The 23548-nt window shown below is 35.9% G+C and overlaps 1 protein-coding gene and 1 long non-coding RNA gene across 2 annotated transcripts in view; one reads left to right on the top strand and one right to left on the bottom strand.

Moving 5' to 3' along the window:
• Positions 1–23548, bottom strand: part of LOC147333744 (butyrophilin-like protein 2) — a 189197-nt gene that overhangs the window by 26316 nt on the left and 139333 nt on the right. The window lies entirely within an intron of this gene.
• LOC147333748 (uncharacterized) lies at positions 20714–23298 on the top strand. The gene is made up of 3 exons (XR_015125771.1): positions 20714–21394; positions 22113–22140; positions 22569–23298. It is a non-coding gene; the product is annotated as an uncharacterized LOC147333748 (long non-coding RNA).

Genomic DNA, 23548 nt, shown 5'->3' with positions numbered 1-23548 from the left:
AAACTCTTACTACTTCCACATACATTGACATAGAGCCACCATTCAAACTTTAAAACGAAGACAAGACATTCAACTATTCAACTTGTATTTATCTTTTCAATATCTATTATACTTTTTCTTCAGTTCCAGTTTAAGTTTCATGATGTTTTTTCACCCGTTTCAGAGTTTATAATGGGTGTGTATGGGACGGAATGTTGGGGCTAGAGTGAGAGAGCTCAACTGCTAGAGTGAGAGGAGCAAAAAAATTAATCTTAAAATATTTTTTAAAACTGCTGCTGTGTCCACAGCGTTTGCTCTACAGCCACCATTTTACCCTCAAAACGTAGCCATCGCTGTCCTCTTTCATCCAATGTGTTTACTATTGTCCTAGGTGTTATGGTTCTTTCATAAATGTCACCAATGCACAGCCTCCTCCCTCCAACTCTTCCATAGACTCTAATGTTAAAATGGCTCAGAAGGTTCTTTTGAAAATCAGAAGAGCATGGTGTCTTTCCACTGTCACCACGTCCATATAATAAACTCCACAGGCATGAAAACTGAGAATTCAGTAGACTAGACATTGCTGTCGCTCACGGTGAAAGAATTTCGTCAATACGACTTGTACTTTTCATATGGGAACGATTTGTTTCGGCCTGACTTTTCTGTTCATTTTAAGCAGCAAAAGTGAGGTGCATGTCTGTGTCCGTGTGTATGGAGCCATTGGGTGCGGTCACTATAGCAACCAGGCTCACACCTGCCTGCTTAACGAGCTCTCTCTCTCACTCTGCCAAGATTCATCTTAAACACTTCTCTTTCAACTGCTGCTGTCTCCACAGTGTTACAGCCATCATTTTACCCTCAAAACGTCGCCATCGTTGTTCTCTTTCCAACATCTTGTCTTTCAAAGCTCAGGCATTTAAACTTTTTAAACTGTGTGGATCCAAGTGGAGGGATCACATTTTAGTCATTCAGTGATTCAAAGAATATGACCTTTTAATATTCTTTCAGATGTTTTCTGACTCTAAATGTTCTTTTCTCATTTCTTAGGTTTTTCTAATTTACAATTAAAACATTTTCAGCTTTTTTCCAACTTCTTCTTCTGTGTAACCTTCAGCTTTTAGCAGTTCAGCACTGTTGTTTTCAGGTTAAATTCGGGTTTTTTTTTTTTTTATCTCATTCAAGATTTTTAACTTAAATTCAGTAATTAATTCATTTCAGTGCATACATTCAGATTCAAGCATTCACACTGCAGTTTCTTCAGAAAATGCACTTTCTAGTTATTATCTATTCCGTACGTTTTTTGAAAGCCTACTCCTTCAAAACCGTTCAACTTAGAAAAACCATTCAAACACCGTTAGATTCCTATTCTTTTGGACAACACTGCTTCTATTTTTCATATTTTTAACATTTATATTTTTAATTTTATTCAACTTTATTCAACAAAAATTTATAATGTATTTCAATGGGGAGACCCTTCAAATCCTCATTCAACTTACTCATTTTTAAACTCTTACTACTTCCACATACATTGACATAGAGCCACCATTCAAACTTTAAAACGAAGACAAGACATTCAACTATTCAACTTGTATTTATCTTTTCAATATCTATTATACTTTTTCTTCAGTTCCAGTTTAAGTTTCATGATGTTTTTTCACCCGTTTCAGAGTTTATAATGGGTGTGTATGGGACGGAATGTTGGGGCTAGAGTGAGGCAGCTCAACTGCTAGAGTGAGAGGAGCAAAAAAATTAATCTTAAAATCTTTTTTAAAACTGCTGCTGTGTCCGCAGCGTTTGCTCTACAGGTATGATTTTACCCTCAAAACGTAGCCATCGCTGTCCTCTTTCATCCAATGTGTTTACTATTGTCCTAGGTGTTACGGTTCTTTCATAAATGTCACCAATGCACAGCCTCCTCCTTCCAACTCTTCCATAGACTCTAATGTTAAAATGGCTCAGAAGGTTCGTTTGAAAATCAGAAGAGCATGGTGTCTTTCCACTGTCACCACGTCCATATAATAAACTCCACAGGCATGAAAACTGAGAATTAGGTAGACTAGACATTGCTGTCGCTCACGGTGAAAGAATTTCGTCAATACGACCTATACTTTTCATTTGGGAGCGATTTGTTTCGGCCTGACTTTTCTGTTCATTTTAAGCAGCAAAAGTGAGGCGCATGTCTGTGTACGTGTGTATGGAGCCATTGGGTGCGGTCACTATAGCAACCAGGCTCACACCTGCCTGCTTAACGAGCTCTGCCTGCCACTGTACCAAGATTCATCTTAAGCACTTCTCTTTCAACTGCTGCTGTGTCCACAGTGTTACAGCCATCATTTTACCCTCAAATTGTCGCCATTATTGTTCTCTTTCCAACACCGTGTCTTTCAAAGCTCAGGCATTTAAACTTTTTAAACTGTGTGGATCAAAGTGGAGGGATCACATTTGAGTCATTCAGTGATTCAAAGAATATGACCTTTTAATATTCATTCAGATGTTTTCTGACTCTAAATGTTCTTTTCTCATTTCTTAGGGTTTTCTAATTTACATTTAAAACATTTTCAGTTTTTTTCCAACTCCTTCTTCTGTGTAACCTTCAGCTTTTAGCAGTTCAGCACCTTTGTTTTCAGGTTAAATTTGTTTTTTTTTTCTGTTTTTTTTTAATCTCATTCAATATTTTTAACTCAAAATTCAGCAATTAATTCATTTCAGTGCATACATTCAGATTCAAGCATTCACACTGCAGTTTCTTCAGAAAATGCACTTTCTAGTTATTATATTTTATTCTGTATTCCGTACGTTTTTTGTAATCCTATAACTTCAAAACCGTTCAACTTAGAAAAACCATTCAAACACCGTTAGATTCCTATTCTTTTGGACAACACTGCTTCTATTTTTCATATTTTTAACATTTATATTTTTAATTTTATTCAACTTTATTCAACAAAAATTTATAATGTATTTCAATGGGGAGACCCTTCAAATCCTCATTCAACTTACTCATTTTTAAACTCTTACTACTTCCACATACATTGACATAGAGCCACCATTCAAACTTTAAAACGAAGACAAGACATTCAACTATTCAACTTGTATTTATCTTTTCAATATCTATTATACTTTTTCTTCAGTTCCAGTTTAAGTTTCATGATGTTTTTTCACCCGTTTCAGAGTTTATAATGGGTGTGTATGGGACGGAATGTTGGGGCTAGAGTGAGACAGCTCAACTGCTAGAGTGAGAGGAGCAAAAAAATTAATCTTAAAATCTTTTTTAAAACTGCTGCTGTGTCCACAGCGTTTGCTCTACAGGTATGATTTTACCCTCAAAACGTAGCCATGGCTGTCCTCTTTCATCCAATGTGTTTACTATTGTACTAGGTGTTATGGTTCTTTCATAAATGTCACCAATGCACAGCCTCCTCCCTCCAACTCTTCCATAGACTCTAATGTTAAAATGGCTCAGAAGGTTCGTTTGAAAATCAGAAGAGCATGGTGTCTTTACACTGTCACCACGTCCATATAATAAACTCCACAGGCATGAAAACTGAGAATTAGGTAGACTAGACATGGCTGTCGCTCACGGTGAAAGAATTTTGTCAATACGACATGTACTTTTCATTTGGGAAGAATTTGTTTGGGCCTGACTTTTCTGTTCATTTTAAGCAGCAAAAGTGAGGTGCATGTCTGTGTACGTGTGTATGGAGCCATTGGGTGCGGTCACTATAGCAACCAGGCTCACACCTGCCTGCTTAACGAGCTCTCTCTGCCACTCTGCCAAGATTCATCTTAAACACTTCTCTTTCAACTGCTGCTGTGTCCACAGTGTTAAAGCCATCATTTTACCCTCAAATTGTCGCCATTATTGTTCTCTTTCCAACACCGTGTCTTTCAAAGCTCAGGCATTTAAACTTTTTAAACTGTGTGGATCAAAGTGGAGGGATCACATTTGAGTCATTCAGTGATTCAAAGAATATGACCTTTTAATATTCATTCAGATGTTTTCTGACTCTAAATGTTCTTTTCTCATTTCTTAGGGTTTTCTAATTTACATTTAAAACATTTTCAGTTTTTTTCCAACTCCTTCTTCTGTGTAACCTTCAGCTTTTAGCAGTTCAGCACCTTTGTTTTCAGGTTAAATTCGTTTTTTTTTTGTTGTTTTTTTTTAATCTCATTCAATATTTTTAACTCAAAATTCAGCAATTAATTCATTTCAGTGCATACATTCAGATTCAAGCATTCACACTGCAGTTTCTTCAGAAAATGCACTTTCTAGTTATTAGTGTGAATGCTTGAAAAGCATTCACAGTATTGTTCTTCTAATCTTTATTATTATTATTAGTGTGAATGCTTGAAAAGCATTCACAGTATTGTTCTTCTAATCTTTATTATTATTATTCTATTTTATTATTATTATCTATTCCGTACGTTTTTTGTAATCCTACTACTTCAAAACCGTTCAACTTAGAAAAACCATTCAAACATCGTTAGATTCCTATTATTTTGGACATCACTGCTTCTATTTTTCTCATTTTTAACATTTATATTTTTAATTTTATTCAACTTTATTCAACAAAAATTTATAATGTATTTCAATGGGGAGACCCTTCAAATCCTCATTCAACTTACTCATTTTTAAACTCTTACTACTTCCACATACATTGACATAGAGCCACCATTCAAACTTTAAAACGAAGACAAGACATTCAACTATTCAACTTGTATTTATCTTTTCAATATCTATTATACTTTTTCTTCAGTTCCAGTTTAAGTTTCATGATGTTTTTTCACCCGTTTCAGAGTTTATAATGGGTGTGTATGGGACGGAATGTTGGGGCTAGAGTGAGACAGCTCAACTGCTAGAGTGAGAGGAGCAAAAAAATTAATCTTAAAATCTTTTTTAAAACTGCTGCTGTGTCCGCAGCGTTTGCTCTACAGGTATGATTTTACCCTCAAAACGTAGCCATGGCTGTCCTCTTTCATCCAATGTGTTTACTATTGTACTAGGTGTTATGGTTCTTTCATAAATGTCACCAATGCACAGCCTCCTCCCTCCAACTCTTCCATAGACTCTAATGTTAAAATGGCTCAGAAGGTTCGTTTGAAAATCAGAAGAGCATGGTGTCTTTCCACTGTCACCACGTCCATATAATAAACTCCACAGGCATGAAAACTGAGAATTCAGTAGACTAGACATTGCTGTCACTCACGGTGAAAGAATTTTGTCAATACGACTTTTACTTTTCATTTGGGAACGATTTGTTTCGGCCTGACTTTTCTGTTCATTTTAAGCAGCAAAAGTGAGGCGCATGTCTGTGTACGTGTGTATGGAGCCATTGGGTGCGGTCACTATAGCAACCAGGCTCACACCTGCCTGCTTAACGAGCTCTGCCTGCCACTGTACCAAGATTCATCTTAAGCACTTCTCTTTCAACTGCTGCTGTGTCCACAGTGTTACAGCCATCATTTTACCCTCAAATTGTCGCCATTATTGTTCTCTTTCCAACACCGTGTCTTTCAAAGCTCAGGCATTTAAACTTTTTAAACTGTGTGGGTCCAAGTGGAGGGATCACATTTGAGTCATTCAGTGATTCAAAGAATATGACCTTTTAATATTCATTCAGATGTTTTCTGACTCTAAATGTTCTTTTCTCATTTCTTAGGGTTTTCTAATTTACAATTAAAACATTTTCAGTTTTTTTCCAACTTCTTCTTCTGTGTAACCTTCAGCTTTTAGCAGTTCAGCACCTTTGTTTTCAGGTTAAATTCGGGTTTTTTTTGGTTTTTTTTAATCTCATTCAATATTTTTAACTCAAAATTCAGCAATTAATTCATTTCAGTGCATACATTCAGATTCAAGCATTCACACTGCAGTTTCTTCAGAAAATGCACTTTCTAGTTCTATTTTATTATTATTATCTATTCCGTACGTTTTTTGTAATCCTATAACTTCAAAACCGTTCAACTTAGAAAAACCATTCAAACACCGTTAGATTCCTATTCTTTTGGACAACACTGCTTCTATTTTTCATATTTTTAACATTTATATTTTTAATTTTATTCAACTTTATTCAACAAAAATTTATAATGTATTTCAATGGGGAGACCCTTCAAATCCTCATTCAACTTACTCATTTTTAAACTCTTACTACTTCCACATACATTGACATAGAGCCACCATTCAAACTTTAAAACGAAGACAAGACATTCAACTATTCAACTTGTATTTATCTTTTCAATATCTATTATACTTTTTCTTCAGTTCCAGTTTAAGTTTCATGATGTTTTTTCACCCGTTTCAGAGTTTATAATGGGTGTGTATGGGACGGAATGTTGGGGCTAGAGTGAGACAGCTCAACTGCTAGAGTGAGAGGAGCAAAAAAATTAATCTTAAAATCTTTTTTAAAACTGCTGCTGTGTCCACAGCGTTTGCTCTACAGGTATGATTTTACCCTCAAAACGTAGCCATGGCTGTCCTCTTTCATCCAATGTGTTTACTATTGTACTAGGTGTTATGGTTCTTTCATAAATGTCACCAATGCACAGCCTCCTCCCTCCAACTCTTCCATAGACTCTAATGTTAAAATGGCTCAGAAGGTTCGTTTGAAAATCAGAAGAGCATGGTGTCTTTACACTGTCACCACGTCCATATAATAAACTCCACAGGCATGAAAACTGAGAATTAGGTAGACTAGACATGGCTGTCGCTCACGGTGAAAGAATTTTGTCAATACGACATGTACTTTTCATTTGGGAAGAATTTGTTTGGGCCTGACTTTTCTGTTCATTTTAAGCAGCAAAAGTGAGGCGCATGTCTGTGTACGTGTGTATGGAGCCATTGGGTGCGGTCACTATAGCAACCAGGCTCACACCTGCCTGCTTAACGAGCTCTGCCTGCCACTGTGCCAAGATTCATCTTAAGCACTTCTCTTTCAACTGCTGCTGTGTCCACAGTGTTACAGCCATCATTTTACCCTCAAATTGTCGCCATTATTGTTCTCTTTCCAACACCGTATCTTTCAAAGCTCAGGCATTTAAACTTTTTAAACTGTGTGGATCAAAGTGGAGGGATCACATTTGAGTCATTCAGTGATTCAAAGAATATGACCTTTTGATATTCATTCAGATGTTTTCTGACTCTAAATGTTCTTTTCTCATTTCTTAGGGTTTTCTAATTTACATTTAAAACATTTTCAGTTTTTTTCCAACTCCTTCTTCTGTGTAACCTTCAGCTTTTAGCAGTTCAGCACCTTTGTTTTCAGGTTAAATTCGGGGGTTTTTTGTTTGTTTTTTTAAAATTTCATTCAATATTTTTAACTCAAAATTCAGCAATTAATTCATTTCAGTGCATACATTCAGATTCAAGCATTCACACTGCAGTTTCTTCAGAAAATGCACTTTCTAGTTCTATTTTATTATTATCTATTCCGTACGTTTTTTGAAAGCCTACTCCTTCAAAACCGTTCAACTTAGAAAAACCATTCAAACACCGTTAGATTCCTATTCTTTTGGACAACACTGCTTCTATTTTTCTCATTTTTAACATTTATATTTTTAATTTTATTCAACTTTATTCAACAAAAATTTCCCATGTATTTCAATGGGGAGACCCTTCAAATCCTCATTCAACTTACTCATTTTTAAACTCTTACTACTTCAACATACGTTGACATAGAGCCACCATTCAAACTTTAAAACGAAGACAAGACATTCAACTATTCAACTTGTATTTATCTTTTCAATATCTATTATACTTTTTCTTCAGTTCCAGTTTAAGTTTCATGATGTTTTTTCACCCGTTTCAGAGTTTATAATGGGTGTGTATGGGACGGAATGTTGGGGCTAGAGTGAGGCAGCTCAACTGCTAGAGTGAGAGGAGCAAAAAAATTAATCTTAAAATCTTTTTTAAAACTGCTGCTGTGTCCACAGCGTTTGCTCTACAGGTATGATTTTACCCTCAAAACGTAGCCATGGCTGTCCTCTTTCATCCAATGTGTTTACTATTGTCCTAGGTGTTACGGTTCTTTCATAAATGTCACCAATGCACAGCCTCCTCCCTCCAACTCTTCCATAGACTCTAATGTTAAAATGGCTCAGAAGGTTCGTTTGAAAATCAGAAGAGCATGGTGTCTTTACACTGTCACCACGTCCATATAATAAACTCCACAGGCATGAAAACTGAGAATTAGGTAGACTAGACATTGCTGTCGCTCACAGTGAAAGAATTTTGTCAATACGACTTTTACTTTTCATTTGGGAACGATTTGTTTCGGCCTGACTTTTCTGTTCATTTTAAGCAGCAAAAGTGAGGCGCATGTCTGTGTCCGTGTGTATGGAGCCATTGGGTGCGGTCACTATAGCAACCAGGCTCACACCTGCCTGCTTAACGAGCTCTCTCTGCCACTCTGCCAAAATTCATCTTAAACACTTCTCTTTCAACTGCTGCTGTGTCCACAGTGTTAAAGCCATCATTTTACCCTCAAAACGTCGCCATCGTTGTTCTTTTTCCAACATCTTGTCTTTCAAAGCTCAGAGATGTAAACTTTTTAAACTGTGTGGGTCCAAGTGGAGGGATCACATTTTAGTCATTCAGTGATTCAAAGAATATGACCTTTTAATATTCTTTCAGATGTTTTCTGACTCTAAATGTTCTTTTCTCATTTCTTAGGGTTTTCTAATTTACATTTAAAACATTTTCAGTTTTTTTCCAACTCCTTCTTCTGTGTAACCTTCAGCTTTTAGCAGTTCAGCACCTTTGTTTTCAGGTTAAATTCGTTTTTTGTTTTTTTTGTTTTTTAATCTCATTCAATATTTTTAACTCAAAATTCAGCAATTAATTCATTTCAGTGCATACATTCAGATTCAAGCATTCACACTGCAGTTTCTTCAGAAAATGCACTTTCTAGTTAGTGTGAATGCTTGAAAAGCATTCACAGTATTGTTATTCTAATCTTTATTATTAGTGTGAATGCTTGAAAAGCATTCACAGTATTGTTCTTCAAATCTTTATTATTATTCCATATTCCGTACGTTTTTTGGCATCTAACTCCTTCAAAACCGTTCAACTTAGAAAAACCATTCAAACATCGTTAGATTCCTATTATTTTGGACATGACTGCTTCTATTTTTCTCATTTTTAACATTTATATTTTTAATTTTATTCAACTTTATTCAACAAAAATTTCCCATGTATTTCAATGGGGAGACCCTTCAAATTCTCATTCAACTTACTCATTTTTAAACTCTTACTACTTCCACATACATTGACATAGAGCCACCATTCAAACTTTAAAACGAAGACAAGACATTCAACTATTCAACTTGTATTTATCTTTTCAATATCTATTATACTTTTTCTTCAGTTCCAGTTTAAGTTTCATGATGTTTTTTCACCCGTTTCAGAGTTTATAATGGGTGTGTATGGGACGGAATGTTGGGGCTAGAGTGAGGCAGCTCAACTGCTAGAGTGAGAGGAGCAAAAAAATTAATCTTAAAATCTTTTTTAAAACTGCTGCTGTGTCCGCAGCGTTTGCTCTACAGGTATGATTTTACCCTCAAAACGTAGCCATGGCTGTCCTCTTTCATCCAATGTGTTTACTATTGTCCTAGGTGTTATGGTTCTTTCGTAAATGTCACCAATGCACAGCCTCCTCCCTCCAACTCTTCCATAGACTCTAATGTTAAAATGGCTCAGAAGGTTCGTTTGAAAATCAGAAGAGCATGGTGTCTTTCCACTGTCACCACGTCCATATAATAAGCTCCACAGGCATGAAAACTGAGAATTCAGTAGACTAGACATTGCTGTCACTCACGGTGAAAGAATTTTGTCAATACGACTTTTACTTTTCATTTGGGAACGATTTGTTTCGGCCTGACTTTTCTGTTCATTTTAAGCAGCAAAAGTGAGGCGCATGTCTGTGTACGTGTGTATGGAGCCATTGGGTGCGGTCACTATAGCAACCAGGCTCACACCTGCCTGCTTAACGAGCTCTGCCTGCCACTGTACCAAGATTCATCTTAAACACTTCTCTTTCAACTGCTGCTGTGTCCACAGTGTTACAGCCATCATTTTACCCTCAAATTGTCGCCATTATTGTTCTCTTTCCAACACCGTATCTTTCAAAGCTCAGGCATTTAAACTTTTTAAACTGTGTGGATCAAAGTGGAGGGATCACATTTGAGTCATTCAGTGATTCAAAGAATATGACCTTTTAATATTCATTCAGATGTTTTCTGACTCTAAATGTTCTTTTCTCATTTCTTAGGGTTTTCTAATTTACATTTAAAACATTTTCAGTTTTTTTCCAACTCCTTCTTCTGTGTAACCTTCAGCTTTTAGCAGTTCAGCACCTTTGTTTTCAGGTTAAATTCGTTTTTTTTTTTTGTTGTTGTTTTTTAATCTCATTCAATATTTTTAACTCAAAATTCAGCAATTAATTCATTTCAGTGCATACATTCAGATTCAAGCATTCACACTGCAGTTTCTTCAGAAAATGCACTTTCTAGTTAGTGTGAATGCTTGAAAAGCATTCACAGTATTGTTCTTCTAATCTTTATTATTATATTTTCTTATTCCGTACGTTTTTTGAAAGCCTACTCCTTCAAAACCGTTCAACTTAGAAAAACCATTCAAACATCGTTAGATTCCTATTATTTTGGACATGACTGCTTCTATTTTTCTCATTTTTAACATTTATATTTTTAATTTTATTCAACTTTATTCAACAAAAATTTCCCATGTATTTCAATGGGGAGACCCTTCAAATTCTCATTCAACTTACTCATTTTTAAACTCTTACTACTTCCACATACATTGACATAGAGCCACCATTCAAACTTTAAAACGAAGACAAGACATTCAACTATTCAACTTGTATTTATCTTTTCAATATCTATTATACTTTTTCTTCAGTTCCAGTTTAAGTTTCATGATGTTTTTTCACCCGTTTCAGAGTTTATAATGGGTGTGTATGGGACGGAATGTTGGGGCTAGAGTGAGACAGCTCAACTGCTAGAGTGAGAGGAGCAAAAAAATTAATCTTAAAATCTTTTTTAAAACTGCTGCTGTGTCCACAGCGTTTGCTCTACAGCCACCATTTTACCCTCAAAACGTAGCCATGGCTGTCCTCTTTCATCCAATGTGTTTACTATTGTCCTAGGTGTTATGGTTCTTTCATAAATGTCACCAATGCACAGCCTCCTCCCTCCAACTCTTCCATAGACTCTAATGTTAAAATGGCTCAGAAGGTTCTTTTGAAAATCAGAAGAGCATGGTGTCTTTCCACTGTCACCACGTCCATATAATAAACTCCACAGGCATGAAAACTGAGAATTCAGTAGACTAGACATTGCTGTCGCTCACGGTGAAAGAATTTTGTCAATACGACTTTTACTTTTCATTTGGGAGCGATTTGTTTCGGCCTGACTTTTCTGTTCATTTTAAGCAGCAAAAGTGAGGCGCATGTCTGTGTACGTGTGTATGGAGCCCTTGGGTGCGGTCACTATAGCAACCAGGCTCACACCTGCCTGCTTAACGAGCTCTCTCTCTCTCTCTGCCAAGATTCATCTTAAACACTTCTCTTTCAACTGCTGCTGTGTCCACAGTGTTAAAGCCATCATTTTACCCTCAAAACGTCGCCATCGTTGTTCTTTTTCCAACATCTTGTCTTTCAAAGCTCAGAGATGTAAACTTTTTAAACTGTGTGGGTCCAAGTGGAGGGATCACATTTTAGTCATTCAGTGATTCAAAGAATATGACCTTTTAATATTCTTTCAGATGTTTTCTGACTAAATGTTCTTTTCTCATTTCTTAGGTTTTTCTAATTTACAATTAAAACATTTTCAGCTTTTTTCCAACTCCTTCTTCTGTGTAACCTTCAGCTTTTAGCAGTTCAGCACTTTTGTTTTCAGGTTAAATTCGGGTTTTTTTTTTTTTATCTCATTCAAGATTTTTAACTTAAATTCAGTAATTAATTCATTTCAGTGCATACATTCAGATTCAAGCATTCACACTGCAGTTTCTTCAGAAAATGCACTTTCTAGTTATTATATTTTATCTATTCCGTACGTTTTTTGTAATCCTACTCCTTCAAAACCGTTCAACTTAGAAAAACCATTCAAACACCGTTAGATTCCTATTCTTTTGGACAACACTGCTTCTATTTTTCATATTTTTAACATTTATATTTTTAATTTTATTCAACTTTATTCAACAAAAATTTATAATGTATTTCAATGGGGAGACCCTTCAAATCCTCATTCAACTTACTCATTTTTAAACTCTTACTACTTCCACATACATTGACATAGAGCCACCATTCAAACTTTAAAACGAAGACAAGACATTCAACTATTCAACTTGTATTTATCTTTTCAATATCTATTATACTTTTTCTTCAGTTCCAGTTTAAGTTTCATGATGTTTTTTCACCCGTTTCAGAGTTTATAATGGGTGTGTATGGGACGGAATGTTGGGGCTAGAGTGAGAGAGCTCAACTGCTAGAGTGAGAGGAGCAAAAAAATTAATCTTAAAATATTTTTTAAAACTGCTGCTGTGTCCACAGCGTTTGCTCTACAGGTATGATTTTACCCTCAAAACGTAGCCATCGCTGTCCTCTTTCATCCAATGTGTTTACTATTGTCCTAGGTGTTATGGTTCTTTCATAAATGTCACCAATGCACAGCCTCCTCCCTCCAACTCTTCCATAGACTCTAATGTTAAAATGGCTCAGAAGGTTCTTTTGAAAATCAGAAGAGCATGGTGTCTTTCCACTGTCACCACGTCCATATAATAAACTCCACAGGCATGAAAACTGAGAATTCAGTAGACTAGACATTGCTGTCGCTCACGGTGAAAGAATTTCGTCAATACGACTTGTACTTTTCATATGGGAACGATTTGTTTCGGCCTGACTTTTCTGTTCATTTTAAGCAGCAAAAGTGAGGCGCATGTCTGTGTACGTGTGTATGGAGCCATTGGGTGCAGTCACTATAGCAACCAGGCTCACACCTGCCTGCTTAACGAGCTCTCTCTGCCACTCTGCCAAAATTAATCTTAAGCACTTCTCTTTCAACTGCTGCTGTGTCCACAGTGTTAAAGCCATCATTTTACCCTCAAAACGTCGCCATCGTTGTTCTCTTTCCAACATCTTGTCTTTCAAAGCTCAGAGATGTAAACTTTTTAAACTGTGTGGATCCAAGTGGAGGGATCACATTTTAGTCATTCAGTGATTCAAAGAATATGACCTTTTAATATTCTTTCAGATGTTTTCTGACTCTAAATGTTCTTTTCTCATTTCTTAGGTTTTTCTAATTTACAATTAAAACATTTTCAGCTTTTTTCCAACTTCTTCTTCTGTGTAACCTTCAGCTTTTAGCAGTTCAGCACCTTTGTTTTCAGGTTAAATTCGTTTTTTTTTTTGTTGTTTTTTTTAAATCTCATTCAATATTTTTAACTCAAAATTCAGCAATTAATTCATTTCAGTCCATACATTCAGATTCAAGCATTCACACTGCAGTTTCTTCAGAAAATGCACTTTCTAGTTAGTGTGAATGCTTGAAAAGCATTCACAGTATTGTTCTTCTAATCTTTATTATTATTATTATATTTTATCTATTCCGTACGTTTTTTGTAATCCTACTCCTTCAAAACCGTTCAACTTAGAAAAACCATTCAAACACCGTTAGATTCCTATTCTTTTGGACAACACTGCTTCTATTTTTCATATTTTTAACATTTATATTTTTAATTTTATTCAACTTTATTCAACAAAAATTTATAATGTATTTCAATGGGGAGACCCTTCAAATCCTCATTCAACTTACTCATTTTTAAACTCTTACTACTTCCACATACATTGACATAGAGCCACCATTCAAACTTTAAAACGAAGACAAGACATTCAACTATTCAACTTGTATTTATCTTTTCAATATCTATTATACTTTTTCTTCAGTTCCAGTTTAAGTTTCATGATGTTTTTTCACCCGTTTCAGAGTTTATAATGGGTGTGTATGGGACGGAATGTTGGGGCTAGAGTGAGAGAGCTCAACTGCTAGAGTGAGAGGAGCAAAAAAATTAATCTTAAAATATTTTTTAAAACTGCTGCTGTGTCCACAGCGTTTGCTCTACAGCCACCATTTTACCCTCAAAACGTAGCCATGGCTGTCCTCTTTCATCCAATGTGTTTACTATTGTCCTAGGTGTTATGGTTCTTTCATAAATGTCACCAATGCACAGCCTCCTCCCTCCAACTCTTCCATAGACTCTAATGTTAAAATGGCTCAGAAGGTTCTTTTGAAAATCAGAAGAGCATGGTGTCTTTCCACTGTCACCACGTCCATATAATAAACTCCACAGGCATGAAAACTGAGAATTCAGTAGACTAGACATTGCTGTCGCTCACGGTGAAAGAATTTCGTCAATACGACTTGTACTTTTCATATGGGAACGATTTGTTTCGGCCTGACTTTTCTGTTCATTTTAAGCAGCAAAAGTGAGGTGCATGTCTGTGTCCGTGTGTATGGAGCCATTGGGTGCGGTCACTATAGCAACCAGGCTCACACCTGCCTGCTTAACGAGCTCTCTCTCTCACTCTGCCAAGATTCATCTGAAACACTTCTCTTTCAACTGCTGCTGTGTCCACAGTGTTAAAGCCATCATTTTACCCTCAAATTGTCGCCATTATTGTTCTCTTTCCAACACCGTGTCTTTCAAAGCTCAGGCATTTAAACTTTTTAAACTGTGTGGATCAAAGTGGAGGGATCACATTTGAGTCATTCAGTGATTCAAAGAATATGACCTTTTAATATTCATTCAGATGTTTTCTGACTCTAAATGTTCTTTTCTCATTTCTTAGGGTTTTCTAATTTACATTTAAAACATTTTCAGTTTTTTTCCAACTCCTTCTTCTGTGTAACCTTCAGCTTTTAGCAGTTCAGCACCTTTGTTTTCAGGTTAAATTCGGGTTTTTTTTGTTTTTTTTAAATCTCATTCAATATTTTTAACTCAAAATTCAGCAATTAATTCATTTCAGTGCATACATTCAGATTCAAGCATTCACACTGCAGTTTCTTCAGAAAATGCACTTTCTAGTTAGTGTGAATGCTTGAAAAGCATTCACAGTATTGTTCTTCTAATCTTTATTATTATATTTTCTTTTTCCGTACGTTTTTTGAAAGCCTACTCCTTCAAAACCGTTCAACTTAGAAAAACCATTCAAACATCGTTAGATTCCTATTATTTTGGACATGACTGCTTCTATTTTTCTCATTTTTAACATTTATATTTTTAATTTTATTCAACTTTATTCAACAAAAATTTCCCATGTATTTCAATGGGGAGACCCTTCAAATTCTCATTCAATTTACTCATTTTTAAACTCTTACTACTTCCACATACATTGACATAGAGCCACCATTCAAACTTTAAAACGAAGACAAGACATTCAACTATTCAACTTGTATTTATCTTTTCAATATCTATTATACTTTTTCTTCAGTTCCAGTTTAAGTTTCATGATGTTTTTTCACCCGTTTCAGAGTTTATAATGGGTGTGTATGGGACGGAATGTTGGGGCTAGAGTGAGGCAGCTCAACTGCTAGAGTGAGAGGAGCAAAAAAATTAATCTTAAAATATTTTTTAAAACTGCTGCTGTGTCCGCAGCGTTTGCTCTACAGGTATGATTTTACCCTCAAAACGTAGCCATGGCTGTCCTCTTTCATCCAATGTGTTTACTATTGTCCTAGGTGTTACGGTTCTTTCATAAATGTCACCAATGCACAGCCTCCTCCTTCCAACTCTTCCATAGACTCTAATGTTAAAATGGCTCAGAAGGTTCGTTTGAAAATCAGAAGAGCATGGTGTCTTTCCACTGTCACCACGTCCATATAATAAACTCCACAGACATGAAAACTGAGAATTCAGTAGACTAGACATTGCTGTCACTCACGGTGAAAGAATTTTGTCAATACGACTTTTACTTTTCATTTGGGAACGATTTGTTTCGGCCTGACTTTTCTGTTCATTTTAAGCAGCAAAAGTGAGGCGCATGTCTGTGTACGTGTGTATGGAGCCATTGGGTGCGGTCACTATAGCAACCAGGCTCACACCTGCCTGCTTAACGAGCTCTGCCTGCCACTGTACCAAGATTCATCTTAAACACTTCTCTTTCAACTGCTGCTGTGTCCACAGTGTTACAGCCATCATTTTACCCTCAAATTGTCGCCATTATTGTTCTCTTTCCAACATCTTGTCTTTCAAAGCTCAGAGATGTAAACTTTTTAAACTGTGTGGGTCCAAGTGGAGGGATCACATTTTCTTCATTCAGTGATTCAAAGAATATGACCTTTTAATATTCTTTCAGATGTTTTCTGACTCTAAATGTTCTTTTCTCATTTCTTAGGTTTTTCTAATTTACAATTAAAACATTTTCAGCTTTTTTCCAACTTCTTCTTCTGTGTAACCTTCAGCTTTTAGCAGTTCAGCACTTTTGTTTTCAGGTTAAATTCGGGTTTTTTTTTTTTATCTCATTCAATATTTTTAACTCAAAATTCAGTAATTAATTCATTTCAGTGCATACATTCAGATTCAAGCATTCACACTGCAGTTTCTTCAGAAAATGCACTTTCTAGTTATTATTATTATTATATTTTATTTTTCCGTACGTTTTTTCAAAGCCTACTCCTTCAAAACCGTTCAACTTAGAAAAACCATTCAAACACCGTTAGATTCCTATTCTTTTGGACAACACTGCTTCTATTTTTCATATTTTTAACATTTATATTTTTAATTTTATTCAACTTTATTCAACAAAAATTTATAATGTATTTCAATGGGGAGACCCTTCAAATCCTCATTCAACTTACTCATTTTTAAACTCTTACTACTTCCACATACATTGACATAGAGCCACCATTCAAACTTTAAAACGAAGACAAGACATTCAACTATTCAACTTGTATTTATCTTTTCAATATCTATTATACTTTTTCTTCAGTTCCAGTTTAACTTTCATGATGTTTTTTCACCCGTTTCAGAGTTTATAATGGGTGTGTATGGGACGGAATGTTGGGGCTAGAGTGAGACAGCTCAACTGCTAGAGTGAGAGGAGCAAAAAAATTAATCTTAAAATCTTTTTTAAAACTGCTGCTGTGTCCACAGCGTTTGCTCTACAGGTATGATTTTACCCTCAAAACGTAGCCATGGCTGTCCTCTTTCATCCAATGTGTTTACTATTGTACTAGGTGTTATGGTTCTTTCATAAATGTCACCAATGCACAGCCTCCTCCCTCCAACTCTTCCATAGACTCTAATGTTAAAATGGCTCAGAAGGTTCGTTTGAAAATCAGAAGAGCATGGTGTCTTTACACTGTCACCACGTCCATATAATAAACTCCACAGGCATGAAAACTGAGAATTAGGTAGACTAGACATGGCTGTCGCTCACGGTGAAAGAATTTTGTCAATACGACATGTACTTTTCATTTGGGAAGAATTTGTTTGGGCCTGACTTTTCTGTTCATTTTAAGCAGCAAAAGTGAGGTGCATGTCTGTGTACGTGTGTATGGAGCCATTGGGTGCAGTCACTATAGCAACCAGGCTCACACCTGCCTGCTTAACGAGCTCTGCCTGCCACTGTGCCAAGATTCATCTTAAGCACTTCTCTTTCAACTGCTGCTGTGTCCACAGTGTTACAGCCATCATTTTACCCTCAAATTGTCGCCATTATTGTTCTCTTTCCAACACCGTGTCTTTCAAAGCTCAGGCATTTAAACTTTTTAAACTGTGTGGATCAAAGTGGAGGGATCACATTTGAGTCATTCAGTGATTCAAAGAATATGACCTTTTAATATTCATTCAGATGTTTTCTGACTCTAAATGTTCTTTTCTCATTTCTTAGGGTTTTCTAATTTACATTTAAAACATTTTCAGTTTTTTTCCAACTCCTTCTTCTGTGTAACCTTCAGCTTTTAGCAGTTCAGCACCTTTGTTTTCAGGTTAAATTCGGGTTTTTTTTGTTTTTTTTTAATCTCATTCAATATTTTTAACTCAAAATTCAGCAATTAATTCATTTCAGTGCATACATTCAGATTCAAGCATTCACACTGCAGTTTCTTCAGAAAATGCACTTTCTAGTTATTAGTGTGAATGCTTGAAAAGCATTCACAGTATTGTTCTTCTAATCTTTATTATTATTATATTTTCTTATTCCGTACGTTTTTTGAAAGCCTACTCCTTCAAAACCGTTCAACTTAGAAAAACCATTCAAACATCGTTAGATTCCTATTATTTTGGACATGACTGCTTCTATTTTTCTCATTTTTAACATTTATATTTTTAATTTTATTCAACTTTATTCAACAAAAATTTCCCATGTATTTCAATGGGGAGACCCTTCAAATTCTCATTCAACTTATTCATTTTTAAACTCTTACTACTTCCACATACATTGACATAGAGCCACCATTCAAACTTTAAAACGAAGACAAGACATTCAACTATTCAACTTGTATTTATCTTTTCAATATCTATTATACTTTTTCTTCAGTTCCAGTTTAAGTTTCATGATGTTTTTTCACCCGTTTCAGAGTTTATAATGGGTGTGTATGGGACGGAATGTTGGGGCTAGAGTGAGGCAGCTCAACTGCTAGAGTGAGAGGAGCAAAAAAATTAATCTTAAAATCTTTTTTAAAACTGCTGCTGTGTCCACAGCGTTTGCTCTACAGCCGCCATTTTACCCTCAAAACGTAGCCATCGCTGTCCTCTTTCATCCAATGTGTTTACTATTGTCATAGGTGTTATGGTTCTTTCATAAATGTCACCAATGCACAGCCTCCTCCCTCCAACTCTTCCATAGACTCTAATGTTAAAATGGCTCAGAAGGTTCGTTTGAAAATCAGAAGAGCATGGTGTCTTTCCACTGTCACCACGTCCATATAATAAACTCCACAGGCATGAAAACTGAGAATTCAGTAGACTAGACATTGCTGTCGCTCACGGTGAAAGAATTTTGTCAATACGACTTTTACTTTTCATTTGGGAGCGATTTGTTTCGGCCTGACTTTTCTGTTCATTTTAAGCAGCAAAAGTGAGGTGCATGTCTGTGTACGTGTGTATGGAGCCCTTGGGTGCAGTCACTATAGCAACCAGGCTCACACCTGCCTGCTTAACGAGCTCTCTCTCTCACTCTGCCAAGATTCAACTTAAACACTTCTCTTTCAACTGCTGCTGTCTCCACAGTGTTACAGCCATCATTTTACCCTCAAAGCATCGCCATCGTTGTTCTCTTTCCAACATCTTGTCTTTCAAAGCTCAGAGATGTAAACTTTTTAAACTGTGTGGATCCAAGTGGAGGGATCACATTTTAGTCATTCAGTGATTCAAAGAATATGACCTTTTAATATTCATTCAGATGTTTTCCGACTCTAAAGGTTCTTTTCTCATTTCTTAGGGTTTTCTAATTTACAATTAAAACATTTTCAGCTTTTTTCCAACTTCTTCTTCTGTGTAACCTTCAGCTTTTAGCAGTTCAGCACTTTTGTTTTCAGGTTAAATTTGGTTTTTTTTTTTATCTCATTAAAAAAGTTTTAACTCAAAATTCAGCAATTAATTCATTTCAGTGCATACATTCAGATTCAAGCATTCACACTGCAGTTTCTTCAGAAAATGCACTTTCTAGTTATTATTATTATTAGTGTGAATGCTTGAAAAGCATTCACAGTATTGTTCTTCTAATCTTTATTATTATTATTCTATTTTATTATTATTATCTATTCCGTACGTTTTTTATAATCCTACTACTTCAAAACCGTTCAACTTAGAAAAACCATTCAAACACCGTTAGATTCCTATTCTTTTGGACATGACTGCTTCTATTTTTCTCATTTTTAACATTTATATTTTTAATTTTATTCAACTTTATTCAACAAAAATTTATAATGTATTTCAATGGGGTGACCCTTCAAATTCTCATTCAACTTACTCATTTTTAAACTCTTACTACTTCCACATACATTGACATAGAGCCACCATTCAAACTTTAAAACAAAGACAAGACATTCAACTATTCAACTTGTATTTATCTTTTCAATATCTATTATACTTTTTCTTCAGTTCCAGTTTAAGTTTCATGATGTTTTTTCAGCCGTTTCAGAGTTTATAATGGGTGTGTATGGGACGGAATGTTGGGGCTAGAGTGAGACAGCTCAACTGCTAGAGTGAGAGGAGCAAAAAAATTAATCTTAAAATCTTTTTTAAAACTGCTGCTGTGTCCACAGCGTTTGCTCTACAGGTATGATTTTACCCTCAAAACGTAGCCATGGCTGTCCTCTTTCATCCAATGTGTTTACTATTGTACTAGGTGTTACGGTTCTTTCATAAATGTCACCAATGCACAGCCTCCTCCCTCCAACTCTTCCATAGACTCTAATGTTAAAATGGCTCAGAAGGTTCGTTTGAAAATCAGAAGAGCATGGTGTCTTTCCACTGTCACCACGTCCATATAATAAACTCCACAGACATGAAAACTGAGAATTCAGTAGACTAGACATTGCTGTCGCTCACGGTGAAAGAATTTTGTCAACACGACATGTACTTTTCATTTGGGAAGAATTTGTTTCGGCCTGACTTTTCTGTTCATTTTAAGCAGCAAAAGTGAGGTGCATGTCTGTGTCGTGTGTATGGAGCCATTGGGTGCAGTTACTATAGCAACCAGGCTCACACCTGCCTGCTTAACGAGCTCTCTCTCACTCTGCCAAGGTTAAACCTAAAAATGTTAGATTGTAGTAAGATTAACTTTTTCAATAGTACAATAAGACAGATTTGACAGGGTTTTGCCACAGATTAATAGTTTGTCACTAGTTAGTATATGCCAACTAAGTAGAGCATTGTGATTGGCACAAAGGTTTTTCAGATCTGGGCAGTTGGAGTCAGTTGATGACTTCAAAATCATCCTTTCTGACTGGATAATTAAAGCTCTCAGCATCTATTGGTCTGTAGTTAATTTCCCCACCTTTTAACTAACGTTTAACTAATCTAATCTCATTTAATGTTTCTGTTTATAGTCTGTATAGTTTATCTCCCCACGAATACACTCAAAGTAGTCTTAAAATAAAACCCACAAAACAGTTCAAGATTTAATACTTTTTATTTGCTCATTTAATGCCAGTTGCCCTGTTTTTCTGTATGTCACTCATTCGCTTATACTTGGGCAAAAAGTACCAATTTGTACACTAGTATAGTGTATTTTTTCCCTCTATCTCTCTATGTCTGTCACACACAGAGACCAACACACAGACATGTATATGCTCATTATTGCTGTTCAAACTGATGGTCAAATTTCCAAGCACCACCTGAACGCCTCATCTGTTTTTAACCTATCACTGGACCAACTGTCGTCATTCCGCTTCGCTCTCTGCTGTGGTAAGTACAGTACACTCAGTACTGCAGTGTTTTATTTTTATGATGGAAAAAATACATGTTTGACATTTAAACTCACATATCAAGTCCAACAGAGTTAAAAAGAATTCAAAGAAGAAAGAAAAAAGAATAACCTTCGCTATCATTTATATACGTTTATGATGTTTTGCTGTTAGCAGCAGTGCTAACGCTAGCTTCGATGCTAATGCTAGCAACAATGCTAATGCTAGCAACAATGCTAACGCTAGCTATAGTGCTAACACTAGCCTTAGCACTTGTTAACTGACAAAAATAATATTCCTGTGATATTTCTTGCCGGTCAGTGAGACAAAAGTAAGAAATGAGCTTTATTATTGCCATTGTGGCTCAGTTTTAACAGTAAGAGTGCTAGCGCTAGTAGCATTGCTAACGCTAGCTGCAATGCTAACGCTAGCTACATTGCTAACACTAACTGAAGTGCTAATGCTAGCCGGAATGCTAGCGCTAGCAGCAATGCTAAGGCTAGTAACAGTCTAACAGTAGCCTTACATAAGTGGCAATACTTCAGTTAATTAGTTTGAATTGTAAAATGGCTGCTGTATCAGTTGGTGTGCTATATTACTCTATAATTACCCTGCTGACTAGAAGTTCAGTGTATCATGTCGTGTGGGCTTTGTATTTCTGTTAGTCTGATAACACTGTACAGACAACTAACGTATTATTTCTCGTGTTACACTTTCAGGAACCTGACTGACACTGTGCTTTGCCTGGTAGGTGTGCACATACTGTAAGAGAAGTAGACCAAAATAATAAAATAATCTGACTAATATAAGATGTAAAGTGATGGGTTCAAACTTTGTGCTAGACCTTTTAAACACAATTTTATAATAAATACACATAAGTGCAGCTTAACAATTGGGCTAAAATATTTTTTTCGTACATTTTTGTAGTCACACTACATGTGATTAATTAATGATTCACTCAATCATATTTGTATTTAAAAATATTATTGCTGAATTTAATTAAATATTTATTCTTTTAAAAAGTGCCCAATTATGCAACTTTTTGCACATGGCAGCCGACAACAGTTTAGCTTGAATATTTGTTTTGTCCTTTTTCAGTAGTCACAATTAGTTCATACAATTACCATGTTATATCATTTTAATAAAATAATTTTTTTCTTGTTTTTTGTTCACAGTGTGCAGAAGAAGAACAAGGACCAGATCTCCAGTCTTCTCTCTCACATCCCAACCCCCCAACCCCTCTATCCTCTGTCCTGCTCCACCTGTTGTCTCTGCCTTCTTTCCATCTGTATTTCACTCTGTGGTTTGTGAGAAATTTTGCCAAACCAAGAATCTTATTGCGGTTTGATTTAAAGCCGTGTCTCTCCTGCTCTGTCTGTTCTCTCTGCTAAATTTTCTCTCTACCTGTTTTTCACTCTTGGCTTGCTGCTGAAAAACGCCAAGCCAACAAAGCAATAAAGAGTGCATATTTTGCCTCAACCTATGAACAAACTGAACAAACAAAGAAAAATCTGCGGTTTGATTTAAAGCCGTGTCTCTCCTGCTCTGCCTGTTCTCACTGCTAAATTTTCTCTCTACCTGTTTTTCACTCTTGGCTTGCTGCTGAAAAACGCCAAGCCATTAAAGCAATAAAGAGTGCATATATTGCCTCTACCTGAGAACAAACTGAACAAACAAAGAAAACTAATTCACGGTTTGATTGTGATTTCCCAGCCGTGTCTCTCCTGCTCTGCCTGTTCTCTCTTCTAAATTTTCTCTCTACCTGTTTTTCACTCTTGGCTTGCTGCTGAAAAATGCCAAGCCAATAAAGAGAGTGCATAATATTCTCTCAACTGAAGAACAAACTGTCAAACGAAAGACAACTGTTTAAGACAAATAAAAACTGAAATATAAAAACAAAGACAACATCTCCTGGTGTGTGCCACTCTTATCTTGTGAACATATTTTCTAAAGACTAAGAAACACTTGCAGGTGTGTGAAAATGCCAAGGAAGCAGAAAAAGTCACAAGCTGCAAAACAACGCTGGAAAAAGTTTCATGAGTTTCAAAAAGTACCAACATGTGAACAAGCTGAGTTTGATTTTCCTCAGAGCTCTGCAGAAGACAGTGTGTCTACAAAGACCAATTCTGACAGTGTCAAACAGGCAGGTCAACAT

This window comes from Aulonocara sp. 'chitande type north' Nkhata Bay, linkage group LG3 (genome assembly GCF_057382095.1).
Source record: "Aulonocara sp. 'chitande type north' Nkhata Bay isolate Kocher_YH1m ecotype deep benthic linkage group LG3, A_spYH_male_GT1.1, whole genome shotgun sequence".
NCBI lineage: Eukaryota > Metazoa > Chordata > Actinopteri > Cichliformes > Cichlidae > Aulonocara > Aulonocara sp. 'chitande type north' Nkhata Bay.
Note: the sequence above shows the minus strand (reverse complement) of the source record. Positions and strands in the feature narration are given on the sequence as shown.